The sequence below is a fragment of the Dendropsophus ebraccatus genome, chromosome 14 (genome assembly GCF_027789765.1).
Source record: "Dendropsophus ebraccatus isolate aDenEbr1 chromosome 14, aDenEbr1.pat, whole genome shotgun sequence".
NCBI classification, from domain to species: domain Eukaryota; kingdom Metazoa; phylum Chordata; class Amphibia; order Anura; family Hylidae; genus Dendropsophus; species Dendropsophus ebraccatus.
This window is the reverse complement of record NC_091467.1, coordinates 54,606,087-54,628,389: the sequence shown is the minus strand read 5'-3', so window position 1 is coordinate 54,628,389 and position 22,303 is coordinate 54,606,087. Positions and strand designations below refer to the sequence as shown.

At 47.8% G+C, this 22,303-nt stretch overlaps 6 non-coding genes and 4 pseudogenes across 6 annotated transcripts; all 10 read right to left on the bottom strand.

Annotated features, from left to right (window-relative positions):
• Positions 1-1,118: 1,118 nt before the first annotated feature.
• Positions 1,119-1,315, bottom strand: LOC138773428 (U2 spliceosomal RNA). The gene has a single exon (XR_011360128.1). It is a non-coding gene; the product is annotated as a U2 spliceosomal RNA (small nuclear RNA).
• A 4,710-nt stretch (positions 1,316-6,025) lies between these two features.
• Positions 6,026-6,140, bottom strand: LOC138773710 (U2 spliceosomal RNA; annotated as a pseudogene).
• A 951-nt stretch (positions 6,141-7,091) lies between these two features.
• LOC138773444 (U2 spliceosomal RNA) lies at positions 7,092-7,262 on the bottom strand (annotated as a pseudogene).
• A 5,468-nt stretch (positions 7,263-12,730) lies between these two features.
• On the bottom strand, positions 12,731-12,873 carry LOC138773687 (U2 spliceosomal RNA; annotated as a pseudogene).
• Positions 12,874-13,817: 944 nt separating this feature from the next.
• Positions 13,818-14,008, bottom strand: LOC138773405 (U2 spliceosomal RNA). The gene has a single exon (XR_011360106.1). It is a non-coding gene; the product is annotated as a U2 spliceosomal RNA (small nuclear RNA).
• A 928-nt stretch (positions 14,009-14,936) lies between these two features.
• Positions 14,937-15,127, bottom strand: LOC138773404 (U2 spliceosomal RNA). The gene has a single exon (XR_011360105.1). It is a non-coding gene; the product is annotated as a U2 spliceosomal RNA (small nuclear RNA).
• A 944-nt stretch (positions 15,128-16,071) lies between these two features.
• Positions 16,072-16,261, bottom strand: LOC138773556 (U2 spliceosomal RNA). The gene has a single exon (XR_011360186.1). It is a non-coding gene; the product is annotated as a U2 spliceosomal RNA (small nuclear RNA).
• A 2,289-nt stretch (positions 16,262-18,550) lies between these two features.
• LOC138773513 (U2 spliceosomal RNA) lies at positions 18,551-18,745 on the bottom strand. The gene has a single exon (XR_011360160.1). It is a non-coding gene; the product is annotated as a U2 spliceosomal RNA (small nuclear RNA).
• Positions 18,746-20,205: 1,460 nt separating this feature from the next.
• Positions 20,206-20,310, bottom strand: LOC138773141 (U2 spliceosomal RNA; annotated as a pseudogene).
• Positions 20,311-21,250: 940 nt separating this feature from the next.
• Positions 21,251-21,441, bottom strand: LOC138773402 (U2 spliceosomal RNA). The gene has a single exon (XR_011360104.1). It is a non-coding gene; the product is annotated as a U2 spliceosomal RNA (small nuclear RNA).
• Between the last annotated feature and the right edge of the window lie 862 nt (positions 21,442-22,303).

The following is a 22,303-nucleotide window of genomic DNA, read 5'->3' as shown; positions in this document are numbered from 1 at the left end:
ACCCGGGGTTCCCCGGTCTCGGCATAGCGTAGCTTTACGCCCATGGTGATCGCCTTCTTAATCTTCAGCCGCCCCCAACGGGGCTAAGCCTCCGACGCCCTCCAGCCAAGACCAAGCACAGCGGCAACTGCACTTGATCTTAGCCAAAAGGCCGAGAAGCGATGGCCACAACGCTTTCCCGAAAACTCCCCTTCTCGGACACCACGTCCTTCTTGTTAAGGCGAAGCCAGACATACATACCCTATTATGCGCTCCACCCTCTCAGATGGCGGACCGGACGTGCTTTCACACTGCATCTCCTATTGCCTAGCACTGCCTCTGTCTTCCTTTCTGCTCTCAAATCTGAATAGCTCCACCCCCCAATCACACTGCGTCTGCTTCCACCTGATGGATGGCAGACATACACGTCTCTGTCTCTGTCTCCGTCTCTGTCTGGCATACATGACATGCAGCTAGCTCTTTGGCTGGCTGTCTCTGTAGCTGGCTGGCTGTCTCTGTGGCTGGCTGCCTAGCTGGCTAGCTTATTATTAGTACCTACCTACCTACCTACCTACCTATCTATCTATCTATCTATCTATCTATCTATCTAATCTATCCTATCTATCTATCTAATCTATCCTATCTATTCTATCTAATGTATCTAATCTATCTATCAAAGAACATGGAGGGTGAATTCTCCCAGCTGGAGCCGTAGGCAGGCAGCATCAGCAGGATACATCGGCCACCAGGAAATCAAATCCAAAGGAAACGGTTTAATAAACTGCACCTACCTTTCCACCTACCTGCTCGGTCGCTTGACCGGCTGCAACTGAGCTGCTTGTTGTGCTGGCAGCTGTGTATAGCAGCAAAGCCTTGATGACATCACGTCCCGCGATGACATCACCAGCACTGGCCCGGCAGCCAAGTTGTAAACAACTCTGCCAGTTGGTTGCCATGGCAACAGAGGCCAGCAAGTCTTGGACAAACAAACTTTTCGTAGCCACACTCGGGCTAATTTTTCGGGGTCGGTCCACCTGCGCACAACACACTCGAGGGATGTTTCTTGCAACACAGTAGTTTCAGGTGCAGCCGGCTTGTTTCCTTCTTCATTCTTTTGCTCTGTTTTTTGCAAACTCATTAGGGGGTGCACTGAACCTGGAGGCACTGCAATACCAGGTCAATGCCTGGAGAGGACAGAGCAAGCTCTTTTTCCATCTCCCTGTTCTAAAAATCCATTTAATATATGGTCCCCAGATAGGGGACGTATCAGATATTAAACTGATAAGAACAGATTTTTTACTTTTTTATTAAATGATCATGTCAAACAAAAAACAGTACAATCAATACAAGCAAGAAAAATCAATCACCAAACAAAATACAATATTACACAAGCGAGTTCCACAACTCAAAATTCCACAGTGCTTTTGCTCTCTTGATTCCCAGATTCTTTTTATCAAGTAAATAATATGTGAATAAATCACTCAGTGCAAGCTTAAAACAGTCTTTCTCGGATATAAAGTCTCTTTTAAAGAGTAAGATGTTTCTTGATTTCCACAAGGCTTCTTTTATTGCACACACAAATGTCCATATAACTCTATCAGTATCTCTGTTTTGACTTGTAAAATTCCCATACAACACAGTTTCATGATTAAAAACCTTAAGACCTGTAATAAACATTAAAAGACTAGCAACATTTTTCCAAACAGTCTGAGCATAAAAACAGTTCCAAAATACATGTAAAACAGTCTCATCCCCTCCACAGCCCCTTCTTGGACATCTGGAGGTATTGCACAATCCCCGTCTGTGCTGAAAAGCTCTGGTAGGTACACACTCATGCACCACAGACCACGCCAGATCCTTAAAACTGTTTTGTAAGTAAGGTGCATTGGCCATTCTCCAAATCCTGTCACATTTATTTTTTGAAAAGTTCATGATCATTGAGGTCTGTTCAGACCTTGTTAATTCTAAACCCAGCCTCTTTGGATTTTTAAAAATGTCCGAGTCCATGTCCTGTAATTTATATAAACGGATGATCTTCTCTAAAATTACGTATTGTTTTGGAGGCGTGATTAAAACAGGAGATGTTTGAGACAAAGATAGCCACTTTCTTTTCCTAAAAATGTCTCCCGCAGCATATCTTAAATAAAATGACCAATGTTTCCCAGTAAAAATTATTTTAAAACACAGACAGAAAAATTTCAAGTATAAAAACTGCTTAATATTTGGAATATTTTTACCTCCATGTTTGTGCTGTTTGTACATCGTTTCTCTTTTTAATTTCTCCATTTTTGAACTCCAGATAAAATGGAAAATTTGTTTTTGCAGATTTTTTACAGATAAATCAGATGGTGGGAATACCATATTCAAGTACAGCATTATGGGCAGAAGCAATGATCTTATAATCACCAATTTACCTTCTATGGTCAACTTTCTGAGCTTCCAAAAATCGATTTTTTCTTGATTTTTTCCTTTACAATAGTCCAGCTCTCCTCTCCATTATTTTCCTGTGAAAAAATGACTCCAAGTATTTTAATTTTGTCCACATTCATAGTTATGTTTGGATTATCAGCATTACTCCATTCTCCAAATCTTAGACACTCACATTTTTGCAGGTTTAATGTAAAGGCGGATGCACAACAAAAAAAATTCTGTATTTCTCAGTGCCCTCTTAAGAGTAATATCAGAGTCACATAGAATAGTAATATCATCCATGTAGGCCAAGGCTTTAACATGTAGTCCATTCCCTCCTGGCAGCGGCACCCCTCTGACCACTTTATCTTTCCGCAGCATGGCCAGTAGGGGCTCTATTGCACATATAAATAGTAGGGGTGATAGTGGACAGCCTTGTTTCACACCACAGTTTAGCTGTACATTTTTAGATAAAAAACCATTCACTAAACTTTGCTATTACAGTCTTTGTATAAAAGTGCAATGTGCTTGATAAAAATTTCAGGAAAACCCATCTTTTTAAAACAGTCCACAAATACTCATGAGAGACTCTATCATATGCTTTTTGAAAGTCAAGTGATAACAGTGCAAGCTTTTGGTTTCGGTCCTGTTGGTACCATATGGCATCTCTGATAACATTGAGATGCTCCCACACCCCACGGCCAGGCACAGCACATACCTGGTCTGGATGAATCACCTTTCCAATCACATGCTTGGTACGATTGACTAAAATCTTTGCAAATATTTTGTAGTCCACATTTAACAGTGTGATTGGTCTCCAATTTTCTAATTTTGTTTTGTCACCTTTCTTAAAAATTAAGGACACCACACCACTTCTCCAGGACCCAGGCAATAAATCACACATAAAAGCTTCTTTAAAAACAGCATATAAATCCTCTTTTAAAATCTCCCAAAAGGTTATGTAAAATTCTATTTGTAAACCATCAGAACCAGGTGTTTTTCCTTTAGCAAAGCTTTTTATTGCACATAAAATTTCCTCAAGCTGCAGATTTTTTGTTAGGAAATTCTGATCATGTAAACTGAGACTGGTGTGAACAGAGTCTAAAACATCCGGTAAAAAGTCATAATCAATTTGTTTTTCACTAAAGAGTTCTTGGTAAAAATTGTGTGCTTTATTCAAAAGACCTTGTTGTGTTGTTTCCCCATTGAATTCTTTAATTAACTCTTTTTCTCCATTAATTTTTTAAGAAAAAACCGAGAACATTTTTCATCTTTCTCCATATGCTCCACTTTTGCATTATAAATAATTTCTTTACCTTTTGTTCCACTGCCTTTTTAATTTCCTCTTTCACTTTTACAATTGCATTGTCCATATCCACACCAATATTTTTTAACAAGTAACAGGTTTGCAGTTTGGTGTTCAGAGTCTTAAACCATTTTTGGTTTTCTCTTGCTTTTTTTATTCCTGCAGATATAAAGAAGTCTTTTATTTTCCTTTTGCATACTCCCACCACTCAAGTATAGAAGTAAAGTGCTGTTGTTTGTTTTTTAAGTTTTTTATAGCAGCAAATAAACTCTTGTTTTATTTTTTCCTCCTCCAGCAGCTGTGTGTTTAATTTCCAAACACCTTTCCCTTTAATTAGCTCAGGTAAACACACTGTGACAGAAAGCAGCTTATGGTCAGAGAAAATGTTATCAGTGAGTGATGTATTGCAAGTTGTTACATGTTCAGGCACTAAAATAAAATCAATCCTGGATTTATACACATTACTCTCCCAGGTGTAACCTGGATCAGATGGATTATGATGTTTCCAGGTATCTTGCAGTCTATTATCAGTTATTAGGTTTTTTAGCTGCATTTCAGTTTTATCTTTCCTTACAGAACCAGACACTCTTTTTCCTCTGGCAGTACACAATTAAAGTCCCCTCCCAGTATCACAGGTGAGGGACCAGGTAAGTAGGTCTGAACTGTTTCCAATAAAGTTGACCTCTCCTCCTTCATTGGGGAGGCATAGATGTTACAAATCCTTAATTCCACTCCACAATATTGTACCTTTGCCATCAGAGCCCTCCCAGGCTCAATTTCACTGAAGGATAATATGTTGCAATTTTGGCCTTTAAATAATATTCCAACACCAGAGTTTTTATTATAATTGTCCCCAGACCACAAGGATGGGCCACATCCCCAGTCTGCTTTTAAATCATGATACTCCCAGTCATGTTGTATTGCACATTCCTGAAGTAAAAAAATATCAAAACTTAATTGTGACAAAAAATCAAATAAAGCAGCCCTTCTTGCCGGGCTCTTTAACCCCCTTACATTCAGGGAGGCTACTCTGATGTTGCTCATAATAACATTTTCATTTTATCCTTCCTCTGAAGATGGCGACAATGGTGGAATCACGCCATCTGAATCCTCAGATGTAAACCCCTGTATATTAGCGGGATCAGATGGATGGAGTGAGCAAGATGCCCCTGGTGTGTCACTCTCAGAGGCACTAGATCTTTTCATTGCCCTTTTAACACAAAACTCAGAGTCTTCCTGAGATACAACCAACTCAGGTTTTTTTCTTTTTCTCTGTTCCTCTAGCTCCATTGACTCTTCCCAGCCCTTATCACAGACAATAGGAGCAAGTATTTGTGCTGGACCTGAACCAGTTAAATCCCCAGTCTCCACTACAGAGACTTCAGGACTGGGCTCCACCAGCGCAGGTGAGGTAGCAGTCTTAATTGCAGGCTTACTGGGAGAAACCTCCTTCCCTCTCCCAGTTTTTTTCTCTGCAACAGAGAGTGTTTTAAGAGCAGGTTTTGCAGACTCAACCAGAAGTGCTGTATTGCCAGCTTTAGTCTCAGTCACCTGAAGCTTTGAAACCCCTGCAGAGGCCACAGATGGAACTGCCACAGTCACCACTTTTTTGGCTGCAGCCACCACCTCTGCAAAGGATTTTTTCCTTTCTGGACAGTCTCTAAATGTATGACCCTCTTTTGTGCACAGATTACACACCACTGCAGAATTACAGTCCATTGAGCTATGGCCAGACTGTCCACAATTTCTGCAAAACACAGCATCACTTGCACACCTATCTTGAGTGTGGCCAAAGGTTCTGCATTTCCTGCAATACAGTGGCATCCATTATAAAACAGCCAGCCTCTGTCCCTTCCAATCATGAAGGCTGAAGGTGGGTGGTATTGTCCCTCAATCCCATTTGGGTCAGTTTTTGAACTTGACATAGAACTTATGTTTCCCTGTCCAGAGGCCAAAAGTGTTCAGGATTTTGTTTCCATATTTGACCTCTGAACAATATCTCCACAGAAACAGTTCAATATCGTTCTTGTCAACATAGGGATTATACATAAAAACAACCACCGGTACTTCCCCAGATGTATATAGCAAGGTGAAGCACAAACCTTCCAGCTCAGGGGACTCCCAACATTGTTTCAGGGTTTCATAGAAGTTCTGGCAAGCTGCAGCAGATGATAGCACAAGTGTAAAGCGTCCTTTTCCAGGCTCCTGCAAACAGAGAATGTCCTCTTTGTCCACTTTTAGCAGGTCAAACAGTATGTTCTTCACAAAATGCTCCAGCGTAAACTTCTCCAGATAGTCAGCATGTACATCTATACGAATTCCATTCCTGACACGGGTTTCCCCAGGCAGAATGTATTTGATCCTTCTCTCCATCTCTGATCGCCTTCCCAGGTCTCCAGACCCACAGATACTACACTTGATCTTAGCCAAAAGGCCGAGAAGCGATGGCCACAACGCTTTCCCGAAAACTCCCCTTCTCGGACACCACGTCCTTCTTGTTAAGGCGAAGCCAGACATACATACCCTATTATGCGCTCCACCCTCTCAGATGGCGGACCGGACGTGCTTTCACACTGCATCTCCTATTGCCTAGCACTGCCTCTGTCTTCCTTTCTGCTCTCAAATCTGAATAGCTCCACCCCCCAATCACACTGCGTCTGCTTCCACCTGATGGATGGCAGACATACACGTCTCTGTCTCTGTCTCCGTCTCTGTCTGGCATACATGACATGCAGCTAGCTCTTTGGCTGGCTGTCTCTGTAGCTGGCTGGCTGTCTCTGTGGCTGGCTGCCTAGCTGGCTAGCTTATTATTAGTACCTACCTACCTACCTACCTACCTATCTATCTATCTATCTATCTATCTATCTAATCTATCCTATCTATCTATCTAATCTATCCTATCTATTCTATCTAATGTATCTAATCTATCTATCAAAGAACATGGAGGGTGAATTCTCCCAGCTGGAGCCGTAGGCAGGCAGCATCAGCAGGATACATCGGCCACCAGGAAATCAAATCCAAAGGAAACGGTTTAATAAACTGCACCTACCTTTCCACCTACCTGCTCGGTCGCTTGACCGGCTGCAACTGAGCTGCTTGTTGTGCTGGCAGCTGTGTATAGCAGCAAAGCCTTGATGACATCACGTCCCGCGATGACATCACCAGCACTGGCCCGGCAGCCAAGTTGTAAACAACTCTGCCAGTTGGTTGCCATGGCAACAGAGGCCAGCAAGTCTTGGACAAACAAACTTTTCGTAGCCACACTCGGGCTAATTTTTCGGGGTCGGTCCACCTGCGCACAACACACTCGAGGGATGTTTCTTGCAACACAGTAGTTTCAGGTGCAGCCGGCTTGTTTCCTTCTTCATTCTTTTGCTCTGTTTTTTGCAAACTCATTAGGGGGTGCACTGAACCTGGAGGCACTGCAATACCAGGTCAATGCCTGGAGAGGACAGAGCAAGCTCTTTTTCCATCTCCCTGTTCTAAAAATCCATTTAATATATGGTCCCCAGATAGGGGACGTATCAGATATTAAACTGATAAGAACAGATTTTTTGATTGAAAATATCTTTATTACAATCAGTCGTCGTCAGGCATACATAAACTGTGACGCAGCACAGTTCAATAAATAAGACACTACATACTCAGCACCATGGTACAACATACAGCACAGGCTCCCTACGCTATACATCATACCACCCGCTACACTAGCATTCCCGCATACCTTAACAATCCTAAAACAACAAACAATAAAGCAATACAGACAAGTGATGGGGTAAGGGGGGTGGGAAAGAGGGGGGTAGGGAAGGGGAAATCACAGGCCCGAAGCTTTATTGAAAGACAACACAACACAAGGGGAGAGGGGGAAGGAGAGGGGTATCAATCCTCTTCTTCCTGGTCCGATCTGTCCATGATGGAATAGTCTCTGAGCAGGCTGTGAACCAGCCTGCGGCAGTCCAGAAAGGACATCCTCTCCTTCTTCAGAATGAGGCGGTTCCTGGCAAGCCATATAGCGTCCTTAAAACAGTTCATAAGGCGCCAGGCCTCCCGGGTTGCCTCATCGCCGAAATTCCCAGGGAACAGGCCGTACAGCACCGCGCAGTGCGTTAGCCTGTTCCTGGGCACACAGTCACTGAGTTCAAGTTCCAGGGCGTCCAACAGGCCCTGAGCAAACGGACACTGCCAAAAGAGGTGCAAAGATGTTTCCTCCACGAAGGGGCACCGGGGGCAGTACCGCGTTTTGCACAGGTTGCGGGCATGCATGAATGACCTCAAAGGGCAGTCCCCCCTGAATGGCCATCCAAGACAAGTCCTTGTGCCCGTTGGTCAACTTCGCCGAAGCCACATTAGTCCATACAGTCTCTGCGGTGGCCGCAGTGAGCCCTGGAACGAGCTCCATAGAGTCCTGTGCTCTGATGAGCTTGTGGACAGTTTTTGGCTTCCACAAGTCGGGCTTGAGTCCCTCCAGTTGGTGTTCCCTCACAAACTTGACGACGCCCCCGTAGAACCAGGGAGTGTGCCAGTTGTAAGGGATGGAGCTGTCCCACTTGTCCCAGCTCAGACCCCTCCAGAGGGGGAGGAGGAACAGGCGAGACATGGACCTGCCCGCAGAGCCATTTTTCTGTTGCAGAGTCCTCCGCACACAGTCACATACAAAGGCTGCCCGCAGCAAGGTAGGGATATCCGGAACACCTTTTCCGCCCTTGCGGGGTTCCTTGTACATCACGGAGCGCTTCACTCTGTCCATTTTGGAGCCCCAGATGAAACAAAACACGGTCCTGGTGATGGCCCTGCAGACGGTGACATGGGGGGGCCAGGCCTGTGCGGTGTACTGAAGCACAGGCAGAACTTCGTTCCTCAGGACCAATGCTTTGCCCTCAATGGTGAGGTGTCTGAGGCTCCACAGCCCGATCTTCGTATTGACCTTAGCCAATCGCTCTTCCCAGGACTTGAGGGCCGCGCCTTCCTTTCCGAACCAGACTCCAAGGATCTTGATGAAGTCCGGTTTGATGGTAAACGGGAAGGGGGCGGAGGAAGCCAGGTGCCACTCCCCGAAGAGCATAGCCTCCGACTTCCCGCAGTTGACCTTTGCCCCTGAAGCCTTTCCGAACTTCTCGCAGGTCTGGACGAGTGCGGTCACCGAACGCTGGTCAGCGCAGAAGACGGTCACGTCGTCCATGTACAGCGAGCACTTGACCTCGTGTCGATCGGGTCCGGGTACGGTGATCCCTCTGATCTCTCCGTTCTGCCGTATAGCCTCCGCGAAGGATTCTATAACACAAACAAAAAGGAGAGGTGAGAGAGGGCAGCCTTGTCTGACCCAGAAAGAACCGGAAAGGGGTCAGTCTTCCAGCCGTTCACCAGTACCCTGCTGAAAATATCAAAATACATCACGTTAACAAAACGACAAAACATATCACCAAGTCCTAACCTACGCAGTGCCCTGCCCATGAACTCGTGAGAGACCCGGTCGAAAGCCTTCTCCTGATCAAGGCTGACCAGGGCCGCGTGTGCACGGCGGCTTTGGATGTAATGGACCGTGTCCCTCACTAGGGCGAGGCTGTCTGCGATCCTGCGGCCGGGAATGCCACAGGTCTGGTCCAGATGGACGACCTGACCGATGACCTTCTTCAGCCGGTTGGCCAGCACCTTGGCGAGGATCTTGTAGTCCCGTTCAAGAGAGAGATGGGACGCCAATTTTTCAAGTCACATCTCTCCCCCTTCCGCTTATACAGGATCGTGATCGTACCCTCCCTCAACGACGGAGGCATTCTGCCCTCCACCACCATCTCCTCGTACAGCTCCAACAGGTCCGGGCAAATGAGATCCCCCAGCGCTACATAGAGCTCCGCTGGGAGACCATCACTGCCCGGGGTCCTGCCAGGCCTAAAGGATTTAGCGGCAGAGAGCAGCTCCCCCACCGTCAAGGGGGCGTCCATGGCCGACGCACCTGCGGGATCAACAACGTTAGTGATACCTGACAGGAACTCGTCGGCCACTTCGGAGTCGGTGGTCTTCGGGGCGTAGAGGCTGCGGTAGAAGCTGGTGACAACCCCCATCACGTCCTCTTTGCCCTTCCGCAAGCTTCCGGTCTCATCCCGCAGCTCAGTCAGGGGCGTGTGGCCGGCGTGGAGTTTCCTGAAAAAGAACGAGTTACATTTCTCACCCTTCTCCAGGTTCTCCACCTTGGAACGGAAGACGATTCGCTTGGATTCCTCCTCAAAGTGCCTTTGCAAGCTCTTTTTGGTCTCCTCCAGCTCCTCCTTCACGTCCCAGCCGCACCGGAGAAGGTCTTGCAGTGACCGCAGCTCGCGCTGCAGCCTCCTGAAGTCCCTCTTTCTTCCGCACGCCTGTTGACGACTCTTGGCCTGAAAGAAACTGCGAAATTGAACCTTAACAAATTCCCACCAATCACTAACACGCTCAAACATACATTTATCGTTGCGCCATACGATGTAGGCCTCTCTAAGCTCCTCCAGAACCTCCTCCTGAGCCAGTAGAGCACAATTCAGCTTCCAAGAGCCTGGGCCAGATGGGAAACCATGGCCCAGAACCCCTTGAAACAGAATGGCCCTGTGGTCAGAGAAGAAGCAGGGAACCATAGAGTGCCTAGTCTGCCTGACTGCTCGAGAGGCAAACACAAAGTCAATCCGAGAACGGAGCGAGCCATCGGGGCGGCTCCATGTATAATTAACAGAGCCGTTCCCGATGGACCCAACAACGTCCTGCAAGGATGCTTCAGTCACCATCTCGATGAGCAGTTTGGATGTGACATCCAACTTGACAGATGTCCCAGAACTGCGTCCGTCCGCTTCAATGGGGCAGTTGAAGTCCCCACCCAACACTACAGCCCTGGAGGTTGCGAGCTGGGCCCGCAGGGCCTGGAATAGTTCCAGACGCGCACCCTTCTCAGGAGAGGCATACACATTGATGAGCCTTACGGGCTCCCCCGCCCAAGAGCCGTCTGCAATTAGCAATCTGCCACAGACAAGCTCCTGAACAGAATCAAGTGTAAAGTTGCCTCCCCTGATCAGGATGGCGACCCCTGCGGACTTACAGTCGCCCCCGCCGGACCAGTAGGAGGGACCGTGGGACCGCTGCCTGGCCAGATGGTTGTAGGACCTAGAAGAGGACAGAGCACATTCCTGCAACATATACACATCGCACAACTGAGCATTTAAAAACGAAAGAACTGTCTGGAATCTAGACCTATCTCTCATACTCCGCACATTTAAGCTAAAGATGGAAAGATTAGCCATGGGGAGAAAAGAAAAGGGTTAGTCACAGACTCATACGATACCACTCCGGTCGGGCGGATCCTCTTCTTCGGGGCCCGCCGGCCCGACCCATTCCCGTATGCACTCCTCCAGCGCCTCTTTCAGGTGTGCATTCTCTGGGACGTCCTCGAAGTCGAAAGCCTCCGGTTCGTCGACCAGATCCTCCACCACCTGATCCATGTCGCTTTCCTCCGGGAGGTCATCTTCGCAGACCTCGATGATCTTTTTCTTGGAGGTCTCAGCCGATGGGCTGTCCCTCACTTTCCTCTTCCTGTCGGGAACCACTGTGGGGACAAGAGGGGGAAAATCCTCCAAGGAGAGAACCACAGCAGCGGGAGGAAAGGTTAGTGCTGCTGGGTTGGGGGAGTGGGGTGGGAGGGTGGGGGTAGGGGCGGGGGACAGGGGACCCACTGAGGCAATGGGATAGGGGAGGGATTCCTCAGTGGGGGTGGGCGGGGAGGGAGAGGGGGGAGGGGGGGAAGGAGGGGAGGGGGAAGGGGTAGGGAGGGCGGGGGTGGGGGGAGGATTAGGGGCCGTCGTCCTCTTACCCTCCTTCTTCTTCTTCTCCTTCTCCTTGGGCTTCTGCGCTGCTTGGGCTACGGCCGGCTGCTGGCCGGTTGGAGCTTTGGCAACCACGGATGCCCAGGTTCTCTTTTCCCTCTGGGGGCAGGCCCTGTAGCTGTGGTCCGCATGGCCGCAGAGGTTGCAGGTTTTTGCCTTCGGACAGTCCTTGGTCCCATGCCCCGGCACTCGGCAGACTCTACAGGAATCTTCGCTGCAGTCCTTCGCCTGATGACCCTTCTTGCTGCATCTCCTGCAGATCTGCGGCATATCCGGGTAATAGATGAAGCCTGGAGCGTCACCCAAAGAGAAAGCCTGAGGCAGGTGCTGGAAACCGTCGTCCGATGACTCATCCCTGTTGAGCCTCACGACCACCGACCACTTGCCAGTCCAGAATCCAAGGCTGCTCAGGATCTTGGAGGGTTCCTTGACCACTGTGCAGTACCTTGCAAGGAATGTGGCGATGTCCTTGCCTGGGATGTACGGGTTAAGGATTGAAACCGTCACCCGCCTCTCCTCCCTTTGGATTAAGCAGTTGCTTACAAAGCGAGAGAAAGGGGATTCGGGCCTCGCTGCCTTTACCGCCTCCCAGTACCTCCTGCAGGTGTTGAAGGAGGCAAATGTCACATAGAAGATCCCCGTGAAGAAGAAAATGCTGAGGGTTTCAGCCTTGGAGAAACCCTGGTCCAGGACCATCTTCTTAGCGAACACATCCTCAGACATGTCCGGCTCTCTACCATCCACCTTCTTCAGTCGCATGGCCACCGTAGTGCGCATCCAGGGCCGCAGTGTAGGGACGCCTGGATCCGCAGCCTTGCTGGTCGTCGGCTGAGCTGGGGCGGCAGAGGAAGAGGCCTCCACGACCCGGACCTCCTGGCTCTTCCTCGCTTCCTTCTGCTGGGTCTTCTTCATCTCCGCTGCTGAAGAGGCCATCGCTTCTCCCAGTCGAGCTCTTTCCTGGAGGGCGGAGCTATGCAGATCCTCGTCGAAGGGGGCGGAGAGATGCAAATCCTCGTCGCCGGCTTCTTCGGGGTTCAGCGTCGTCCTTCTCGGGGTTCCGGGGCGTCTTCGTCGATCGTTCGTCGGTAGGCGGGATCGAAGTGGTTCTCCGGTCAAACCGTCGGGCACAGGACAATCGAGCAGCAGGCCGAGAGGAAGGTTCACTCTCGTTCCTGGGGAATAGCCCTACACCCAATAGCTGCAGTGAGCTTAAGACGAATTAAATCGCCGATGCCCAAAGGCCGAGTGCAGGGGGTACCCCAGGACCTGAGCCGTCAAGTCAAGGCAGTTCAGTAAGACAAGATACTACACTTGATCTTAGCCAAAAGGCCGAGAAGCAATGGCCACAACGGTTTCCCGAAAACTCCCCTTCTCGGACACCACGTCCTTCTTGTTAAGGCGAAGCCAGACATACATACCCTATTATGCGCTCCACCCTCTCAGATGGCGGACCGGACGTGCTTTCACACTGCATCTCCTATTGCCTAGCACTGCCTCTGTCTTCCTTTCTGCTCTCAAATCTGAATAGCTCCACCCCCCAATCACACTGCGTCTGCTTCCACCTGATGGATGGCAGACATACACGTCTCTGTCTCTGTCTCCGTCTCTGTCTGGCATACATGACATGCAGCTAGCTCTTTGGCTGGCTGTCTCTGTAGCTGGCTGGCTGTCTCTGTGGCTGGCTGCCTAGCTGGCTAGCTTATTATTAGTACCTACCTACCTACCTACCTACCTACCTATCTATCTATCTATCTATCTATCTATCTATCTATCTATCTATCCTATCTATTCTATCTAATGTATCTAATCTATCTATCAAAGAACATGGAGGGTGAATTCTCCCAGCTGGAGCCGTAGGCAGGCAGCATCAGCAGGATACATCGGCCGGCCACCAGGAAATCAAATCCAAAGGAAACGGTTTAATAAACTGCACCTACCTTTCCACCTACCTGCTCGGTCGCTTGACCGGCTGCAACTGAGCTGCTTGTTGTGCTGGCAGCTGTGTATAGCAGCAAAGCCTTGATGACATCACGTCCCGCGATGACATCACCAGCACTGGCCCGGCAGCCAAGTTGTAAACAACTCTGCCAGTTGGTTGCCATGGCAACAGAGGCCAGCAAGTCTTGGACAAACAAACTTTTCGTAGCCACACTCGGGCTAATTTTTCGGGGTCGGTCCACCTGCGCACAACACACTCGAGGGATGTTTCTTGCAACACAGTAGTTTCAGGTGCAGCCGGCTTGTTTCCTTCTTCATTCTTTTGCTCTGTTTTTTGCAAACTCATTAGGGGGTGCACTGAACCTGGAGGCACTGCAATACCAGGTCAATGCCTGGAGAGGACAGAGCAAGCTCTTTTTCCATCTCCCTGTTCTAAAAATCCATTTAATATATGGTCCCCAGATAGGGGACGTATCAGATATTAAACTGATAAGAACAGATACTACACTTGATCTTAGCCAAAAGGCCGAGAAGCGATGGCCACAACGGTTTCCCGAAAACTCCCCTTCTCGGACACCACGTCCTTCTTGTTAAGGCGAAGCCAGACATACATACCCTATTATGCGCTCCACCCTCTCAGATGGCGGACCGGACGTGCTTTCACACTGCATCTCCTATTGCCTAGCACTGCCTCTGTCTTCCTTTCTGCTCTCAAATCTGAATAGCTCCACCCCCCAATCACACTGCGTCTGCTTCCACCTGATGGATGGCAGACATACACGTCTCTGTCTCTGTCTCCGTCTCTGTCTGGCATACATGACATGCAGCTAGCTCTTTGGCTGGCTGTCTCTGTAGCTGGCTGGCTGTCTCTGTGGCTGGCTGCCTAGCTGGCTAGCTTATTATTAGTACCTACCTACCTACCTATCTATCTATCTATCTATCTATCTATCTATCTATCTATCCTATCTATTCTATCTAATGTATCTAATCTATCTATCAAAGAACATGGAGGGTGAATTCTCCCAGCTGGAGCCGTAGGCAGGCAGCATCAGCAGGATACATCGGCCGGCCACCAGGAAATCAAATCCAAAGGAAACGGTTTAATAAACTGCACCTACCTTTCCACCTACCTGCTCGGTCGCTTGACCGGCTGCAACTGAGCTGCTTGTTGTGCTGGCAGCTGTGTATAGCAGCAAAGCCTTGATGACATCACGTCCCGCGATGACATCACCAGCACTGGCCCGGCAGCCAAGTTGTAAACAACTCTGCCAGTTGGTTGCCATGGCAACAGAGGCCAGCAAGTCTTGGACAAACAAACTTTTCGTAGCCACACTCGGGCTAATTTTTCGGGGTCGGTCCACCTGCGCACAACACACTCGAGGGATGTTTCTTGCAACACAGTAGTTTCAGGTGCAGCCGGCTTGTTTCCTTCTTCATTCTTTTGCTCTGTTTTTTGCAAACTCATTAGGGGGTGCACTGAACCTGGAGGCACTGCAATACCAGGTCAATGCCTGGAGAGGACAGAGCAAGCTCTTTTTCCATCTCCCTGTTCTAAAAATCCATTTAATATATGGTCCCCAGATAGGGGACGTATCAGATATTAAACTGATAAGAACAGATACTACACTTGATCTTAGCCAAAAGGCCGAGAAGCGATGGCCACAACGGTTTCCCGAAAACTCCCCTTCTCGGACACCACGTCCTTCTTGTTAAGGCGAAGCCAGACATACATACCCTATTATGCGCTCCACCCTCTCAGATGGCGGACCGGACGTGCTTTCACACTGCATCTCCTATTGCCTAGCACTGCCTCTGTCTTCCTTTCTGCTCTCAAATCTGAATAGCTCCACCCCCCAATCACACTGCGTCTGCTTCCACCTGATGGATGGCAGACATACACGTCTCTGTCTCTGTCTCCGTCTCTGTCTGGCATACATGACATGCAGCTAGCTCTTTGGCTGGCTGTCTCTGTAGCTGGCTGGCTGTCTCTGTGGCTGGCTGCCTAGCTGGCTAGCTTATTATTAGTACCTACCTACCTACCTATCTATCTATCTATCTATCTATCTATCTATCTATCTATCTATCTATCTATCTATCCTATCTATTCTATCTAATGTATCTAATCTATCTATCAAAGAACATGGAGGGTGAATTCTCCCAGCTGGAGCCGTAGGCAGGCAGCATCAGCAGGATACATCGGCCGGCCACCAGGAAATCAAATCCAAAGGAAACGGTTTAATAAACTGCACCTACCTTTCCACCTACCTGCTCGGTCGCTTGACCGGCTGCAACTGAGCTGCTTGTTGTGCTGGCAGCTGTGTATAGCAGCAAAGCCTTGATGACATCACGTCCCGCGATGACATCACCAGCACTGGCCCGGCAGCCAAGTTGTAAACAACTCTGCCAGTTGGTTGCCATGGCAACAGAGGCCAGCAAGTCTTGGACAAACAAACTTTTCGTAGCCACACTCGGGCTAATTTTTCGGGGTCGGTCCACCTGCGCACAACACACTCGAGGGATGTTTCTTGCAACACAGTAGTTTCAGGTGCAGCCGGCTTGTTTCCTTCTTCATTCTTTTGCTCTGTTTTTTGCAAACTCATTAGGGGGTGCACTGAACCTGGAGGCACTGCAATACCAGGTCAATGCCTGGAGAGGACAGAGCAAGCTCTTTTTCCATCTCCCTGTTCTAAAAATCCATTTAATATATGGTCCCCAGATAGGGGACGTATCAGATATTAAACTGATAAGAACAGATTTTTTTTTTTTAAGTTGACTATCCCCCTTAAGGGATAACAACACTTTTATTTAAAATAAATTCTTCTATTTACAGAAATTCAAGCAAAAAATAAAATTATTAATCTAATTTAAACATAACAAAAACAAATTAAATCCTATCCTATGCATTCAATCTTTCATACCTCCTTTATATGCAAAGTATGACAGTATCCGTATCATAGTAAGGGACTTTGAACCAGACTCTTCAATGCGCCTAATAACATTCCGGGGTACCTTATAGCTTTCAAAGAATCTATTCCCATACCTTTCCAAATGTAATGCTACTTTCTCATGTAAGCAAGAAAGAAAAAGATCTCTCTCCAAAACTTCTATCTCCTCCCAAATATCTTTAGACACTGTCCCATAATCTTTCTTCTCCTCTTCTGAAAGGGGTCTAACTATTTTCTTCTTCTCTATACTCCTTGGGCCTCGCTTTACAGAGAGGTCCATACTATCCTCCTGTTGGGAACTCCTAGTTTCCCCAGCTGCTTCCTGCCCTTTCTCCTTCTCCCTCCCCCGCTTTTTCTTAAGTGGACATACAGCATACAGGTGTTCTCCACTCCCACACAGGTGACAAAGCTTTTGTTGATTACATGACTCTGCAGAATGTCCTTCTGCCTGACATTTAGTACAAAGTAAAACAGTACAATGCTCCTTCAAGTGTCCATAATTTTTACATTTCCGACAAAAGTCCTCCATTCCAGAGAAGAACAAGTCCCCATTAACTGCTCCAATCTTGAAACGTCCTGGGGGTACACACAGCTTTCCATTCTCCAAGACTTTGAACTTCACAAGAAATCTTCTTTTCATTGTCCACAATCCGAACTGATTCAGGATTTTCCCCTTAGAAGTAATTTCCTCACAGTACTTTGCCAGGAAAACCGCAATTTCCTCTTCCTCCACATAGGGACTGTACATCCGGACGGTTATCAGTCTTTCTCTCCTCGGGTAATGAGAAATTATATCAATACCATTTAATACAGCATTTCCCTTACAACATTCAATCTTACCCATAAGAAAACTGTAATCTTCTTCTGAAGCCAACACCAGGTCGTATATACCACGCTTTGGGAACTCCAGTAAGGCCAAAATCTGACTCCTCTGCAAACTGAAGAGATTGAAGAAAACCTCCTCCACCAAGAAGACAAGGCCCCGCTCTTTCTTTCCAGGATCCTTTAATGCAAAACGACATCCATTTCTGATTTTCGCATAAGCCGGGACTTCTTCAGCTGAGGTTCCATCTGCATTCGTTGCTTCCATTTTTCAAAATATCGCCACCGCCAAACACCGTACAGGACCAAAGCACCTCCCTTGCGAACAAGTAGGTGAGATCACTTGGTCTTAGCCAAAAGGCCGAGAAGCGATGGCCACAACGGTTTCCCGAAAACTCCCCTTCTCGGACACCACGTCCTTCTTGTTAAGGCGAAGCCAGACATACATACCCTATTATGCGCTCCACCCTCTCAGATGGCGGACCGGACGTGCTTTCACACTGCATCTCCTATTGCCTAGCACTGCCTCTGTCTTCCTTTCTGCTCTCAAATCTGAATAGCTCCACCCCCCAATCACACTGCGTCTGCTTCCACCTGATGGATGGCAGACATACACGTCTCTGTCTCTGTCTCCGTCTCTGTCTGGCATACATGACATGCAGCTAGCTCTTTGGCTGGCTGTCTCTGTAGCTGGCTGGCTGTCTCTGTGGCTGGCTGCCTAGCTGGCTAGCTTATTATTAGTACCTACCTACCTACCTACCTACCTATCTATCTATCTATCTATCTATCTATCTATCTATCTATCTATCCTATCTATTCTATCTAATGTATCTAATCTATCTATCAAAGAACATGGAGGGTGAATTCTCCCAGCTGGAGCCGTAGGCAGGCAGCATCAGCAGGATACATCGGCCGGCCACCAGGAAATCAAATCCAAAGGAAACGGTTTAATAAACTGCACCTACCTTTCCACCTACCTGCTCGGTCGCTTGACCGGCTGCAACTGAGCTGCTTGTTGTGCTGGCAGCTGTGTATAGCAGCAAAGCCTTGATGACATCACGTCCCGCGATGACATCACCAGCACTGGCCCGGCAGCCAAGTTGTAAACAACTCTGCCAGTTGGTTGCCATGGCAACAGAGGCCAGCAAGTCTTGGACAAACAAACTTTTCGTAGCCACACTCGGGCTAATTTTTCGGGGTCGGTCCACCTGCGCACAACACACTCGAGGGATGTTTCTTGCAACACAGTAGTTTCAGGTGCAGCCGGCTTGTTTCCTTCTTCATTCTTTTGCTCTGTTTTTTGCAAACTCATTAGGGGGTGCACTGAACCTGGAGGCACTGCAATACCAGGTCAATGCCTGGAGAGGACAGAGCAAGCTCTTTTTCCATCTCCCTGTTCTAAAAATCCATTTAATATATGGTCCCCAGATAGGGGACGTATCAGATATTAAACTGATAAGAACAGATTTTTTTTTTTTTTTTTTTCACTCAGATTGGTTAAAAACGATATAAACAGAATAAACTGTCCATATTCTTTTCATTACCATCTCATCATCGTGGCCATATCCAAATATATATTTTTTTTTTTTCTTTCACAGTAAATCATAATGTAAACAGAAAAAGGAAAACAATCAAACTTTACAAGCCAACTTGAAACTAATCCAAAAGGAAAAAAAAAAACTAACTCAACACCTCATTCCTAATTTGTACGCAAAATAAGACAATATTTGCAACATAACCGTTGACGTAGTTCCTGTCTCCTGAACTCTCTTAGCCACCTTTGCTGGTATCTTATAAGTGTCAAAGAACCTTGGACCATAATTTTCCATATGTTCCAGAACTTTTGCGTGCAAAAAACTCAAAGGGACACGTCTTCTCTCTAGGGCTTCAATTTCGTCCCACATCTCTCTTGGGATCGTCTCAAAATCCTTTCTTTTTTCCTCTTCTAAAATAATTTTTGCTTTCTTTTCTGTCATCTTTTCTGTCATCTTTGGGCCTCTCTGGACCACTATCTCATCTGATCTCTCCTGCTTTTTTTCCTCATTTTGCTGGGGGCTTTTTTTTCCTCCAGTTGCACCGTCTGTCTCGTCTTCCTCCTTTTCCCTGCTCCTCTTCTTTTTTGTTGGACATGAAGCGTACAGATGCTCAGAGCTACCACACAAATGGCACTTTTTTACTTGATCACATGTATCAGGCCCATGTCCTTCCCTCTGGCATCTTCCGCACCATAGTACCGTACAAAAATCTTTCAGGTGACCATATTGTTTGCACTTGCGGCAAAACTCTTCCATCCCCGCATAAAATAAATCCCCATTAATAGGGCCAATCTTAAACCTCCCTGGTGGGACACACAGTTTACCGTCTTCCATTACCTTGAATTTTACTGCAAATCTCCTCTTCATGGTCCATAATCCATACTGATTTAGCACCTTCCCTTTTGGGGTGACCACTTCACAAAACCTGGACAGATAAGCGGCTACCTCTTCTTCCGTCACATAAGGGCTGTACATCCGGACTGTAACCAACCGATCTCTCCTCGGAAAATGGAATAACACATCAACTCCATCCAATATTACATGCCCTTTCACACTTTCCAGCTTACCCTCAAGAACACTGAAATCCTCCTCGGAACTCAGAACCAGGTCAAAGCAACCTCTCTTTGGAAACTCCAGCATGGCCAGCACCTGGTTCCTCTGGATCCCCAATAACTTGAACATGATTTCCTCCACGACGTAAGCAAGGCCCCGTACCTTCTTTTCGGGGTCTTTCAGGACGAACCGGACTCCATTCCGGATCCTAGCGTATGCCGGTACTTCTCCATCCAATGAACCGTCCTGATTCACAGCTTCCATTTCCTTCAACTCCAGCCAAGCTCCGTACAGAACACTCGCAGCACCTCCCCTGCAAAAGCAGGTAGGTGTGATCGCTTCCCGTTGCCTGGGGACTAAGCCGCCTGCCTATAGCAGCAAGGAGGTAAACCTCCAAGGCCGACAGGTCGGGTACCCCAGGCACCTTCTGACCAGATCTCCTGCAGATACTACACTTGATCTTAGCCAAAAGGCCGAGAAGCGATGGCCACAACGGTTTCCCGAAAACTCCCCTTCTCGGACACCACGTCCTTCTTGTTAAGGCGAAGCCAGACATACATACCCTATTATGCGCTCCACCCTCTCAGATGGCGGACCGGACGTGCTTTCACACTGCATCTCCTATTGCCTAGCACTGCCTCTGTCTTCCTTTCTGCTCTCAAATCTGAATAGCTCCACCCCCCAATCACACTGCGTCTGCTTCCACCTGATGGATGGCAGACATACACGTCTCTGTCTCTGTCTCCGTCTCTGTCTGGCATACATGACATGCAGCTAGCTCTTTGGCTGGCTGTCTCTGTAGCTGGCTGGCTGTCTCTGTGGCTGGCTGCCTAGCTGGCTAGCTTATTATTAGTACCTACCTACCTACCTACCTACCTATCTATCTATCTATCTATCTATCTATCTATCTATCTATCTATCCTATCTATTCTATCTAATGTATCTAATCTATCTATCAAAGAACATGGAGGGTGAATTCTCCCAGCTGGAGCCGTAGGCAGGCAGCATCAGCAGGATACATCGGCCGGCCACCAGGAAATCAAATCCAAAGGAAACGGTTTAATAAACTGCACCTACCTTTCCACCTACCTGCTCGGTCGCTTGACCGGCTGCAACTGAGCTGCTTGTTGTGCTGGCAGCTGTGTATAGCAGCAAAGCCTTGATGACATCACGTCCCGCGATGACATCACCAGCACTGGCCCGGCAGCCAAGTTGTAAACAACTCTGCCAGTTGGTTGCCATGGCAACAGAGGCCAGCAAGTCTTGGACAAACAAACTTTTCGTAGCCACACTCGGGCTAATTTTTCGGGGTCGGTCCACCTGCGCACAACACACTCGAGGGATGTTTCTTGCAACACAGTAGTTTCAGGTGCAGCCGGCTTGTTTCCTTCTTCATTCTTTTGCTCTGTTTTTTGCAAACTCATTAGGGGGTGCACTGAACCTGGAGGCACTGCAATACCAGGTCAATGCCTGGAGAGGACAGAGCAAGCTCTTTTTCCATCTCCCTGTTCTAAAAATCCATTTAATATATGGTCCCCAGATAGGGGACGTATCAGATATTAAACTGATAAGAACAGATACTACACTTGATCTTAGCCAAAAGGCCGAGAAGCGATGGCCACAACGGTTTCCCGAAAACTCCCCTTCTCGGACACCACGTCCTTCTTGTTAAGGCGAAGCCAGACATACATACCCTATTATGCGCTCCACCCTCTCAGATGGCGGACCGGACGTGCTTTCACACTGCATCTCCTATTGCCTAGCACTGCCTCTGTCTTCCTTTCTGCTCTCAAATCTGAATAGCTCCACCCCCCAATCACACTGCGTCTGCTTCCACCTGATGGATGGCAGACATACACGTCTCTGTCTCTGTCTCCGTCTCTGTCTGGCATACATGACATGCAGCTAGCTCTTTGGCTGGCTGTCTCTGTAGCTGGCTGGCTGTCTCTGTGGCTGGCTGCCTAGCTGGCTAGCTTATTATTAGTACCTACCTACCTACCTACCTACCTACCTACCTATCTATCTATCTATCTATCTATCTATCTATCTATCCTATCTATTCTATCTAATGTATCTAATCTATCTATCAAAGAACATGGAGGGTGAATTCTCCCAGCTGGAGCCGTAGGCAGGCAGCATCAGCAGGATACATCGGCCGGCCACCAGGAAATCAAATCCAAAGGAAACGGTTTAATAAACTGCACCTACCTTTCCACCTACCTGCTCGGTCGCTTGACCGGCTGCAACTGAGCTGCTTGTTGTGCTGGCAGCTGTGTATAGCAGCAAAGCCTTGATGACATCACGTCCCGCGATGACATCACCAGCACTGGCCCGGCAGCCAAGTTGTAAACAACTCTGCCAGTTGGTTGCCATGGCAACAGAGGCCAGCAAGTCTTGGACAAACAAACTTTTCGTAGCCACACTCGGGCTAATTTTTCGGGGTCGGTCCACCTGCGCACAACACACTCGAGGGATGTT